Source organism: Papilio polytes, unplaced genomic scaffold (genome assembly GCF_000836215.1).
Source record: "Papilio polytes unplaced genomic scaffold, Ppol_1.0 DF824335.1, whole genome shotgun sequence".
Lineage (NCBI taxonomy): Eukaryota > Metazoa > Arthropoda > Insecta > Lepidoptera > Papilionidae > Papilio > Papilio polytes.
In genome coordinates, this window is record NW_013524869.1 from 1 (window position 1) to 862 (window position 862).

The 862-nt window shown below is 40.4% G+C and overlaps 1 long non-coding RNA gene across 2 annotated transcripts; it reads right to left on the reverse strand.

Moving 5' to 3' along the window:
* LOC106099672 lies at nt 1–639 on the reverse strand. 2 transcript variants are annotated; one of them, XR_001225399.1, is made up of 3 exons: nt 524–639; nt 253–321; nt 1–14 (listed from the first exon to the last, which is right to left on the reverse strand). It is a non-coding gene; the product is annotated as an uncharacterized LOC106099672 (long non-coding RNA). The 2 variants fall into 2 exon arrangements; XR_001225398.1 differs by having other exon boundaries at nt 1–17.
* Nucleotides 640–862: the final 223 nt, after the last annotated feature.

Genomic DNA, 862 nt, shown 5'->3' on the forward strand with positions numbered 1-862 from the left:
CGGCGACGCACCCGCTGCTGCAGACAGTAACCTCATCAACCTTATTACAATTAGCGCTGCCTCTTACAAAGGCTAAACCTAATCTTTGAGAAATTACGGGGACTCCTATAAAATATCTTTGATAGGTCTGCCTTGGGCGCCATTATTAGTTACAATAACTGCAGTATATTAGATTTTTTTATGTGTATTTGTTAATTTTAGGGATTATGTGAGGGAGTGATGTCAATAAGGACGTAAATAATAATAGTTTACTGTAATACGAGGTGGGTCGGGCCGGAGGGGAGCTAGCATCGCGCCTGCACGCGCCAATCCAAGGCAGGTCTGTGTGCGGAAACCATAGTGTACAGCGCCGATATATTATCTATACTATAGAGCTATTCACTATAAAATGTCAAAAATTTAACGCGAAGTATAACTTCTACTTGGGGGAAAAATTCGATACATTTTTAATAAATTTTAAATATCCGCGATAAAATCATTGAAAACTATTCGAGTATAAAATATTTATGAAAACGGTAATTACCCGCTGCTTTCTTAGCGGCATACAGATTCGCCTCCTCTTGAGCCTTGCCGATGTTCTTCTTGTAGCGAATGCGTTTGTTGCCGAACCAATTGGACACCTGGGAACAATACAACTTTAAATATGCAATCGATTTAACATACGAAATAATTATCAGAGTCCAAGACCATATAATTAGGACATTAGAACGGAGGCCCAACTTTAGTCCCTTTTCCTTCCTACCTTTTTTCTTATAAGAAGAGGACAGGAAAGGAACGAGAATTTGACGGTGCAGGAGACGCATAGGAAGGGGAAATATCCTCTTTACATGCGTCTCCTCCACCGTCGATTAACGGTAGGCAA